We start from the raw sequence: 817 nt of genomic DNA, 5'->3' as shown, positions 1-817 counted from the left end.
ACATATGTATATAACAGTCAAAGTACGAAATAACAGCACTAATATCAAGAACAGAAAAAGTCAAAGTCATAATGTACATATGCACATGATTGCACGTTTTTACCATAGGTTAAGATCCCGCTATATTATGCAATAAAATCAATGTACATATTTCCCTAATAATGTTTTCGAGTTAGAAATCTTTACTTATCGGAAGTCAAATCTTCGACGACTTTCTTTACTTCCTAAACTAAAAATATTGCCTTTACTCTACCCATATTCATTGGTAAATTTAGGACCCGCACCACCACTATACCAAAAATCTTGAGAATCGTACTTGTCTGTATACTTCTTTTCTGCACATATGAGACGTATGTGTGCACTTATTTGAAGAGTTGCAACAACGCTCTAAAGGCAATCACCAGCAGTTCATGGCGACATATGCTGCTTCAATTTGGCTTCCACAAACCTACAAGATGCACCGAAACAATCTACAGTGTAGTCGAAACTCCGCACTTAGCAACTCAACCGGATGCAATAATCGATGTCGCATGCTCCTTATAAGACGAAGATAAAATTATTTAGATCGAATATAGGCTTTCTAACCTATATACGAGGTAGTTTTAATTTTTTCATCAAATTTCTTTAACAACAAAGTTTTCAGCAAACGTCTGCTTGGAATCTTCGGGGATGGAGGCGATCTCTTACGACCAGCAGAAATTATCTTTTTTAAATTAAGCTGCAAATATAGATAATGTACTGAACTGTTGACTGTTCCCTATATATGACTTAAAGTTCTTTTTCCTACAACACTGTTTATCTGTTTTCTAGCCCAAAT

Source organism: Teleopsis dalmanni, chromosome 2 (assembly GCF_002237135.1).
Source record: "Teleopsis dalmanni isolate 2A chromosome 2, ASM223713v2, whole genome shotgun sequence".
Lineage (NCBI taxonomy): Eukaryota > Metazoa > Arthropoda > Insecta > Diptera > Diopsidae > Teleopsis > Teleopsis dalmanni.
Note: the sequence above shows the minus strand (reverse complement) of the source record.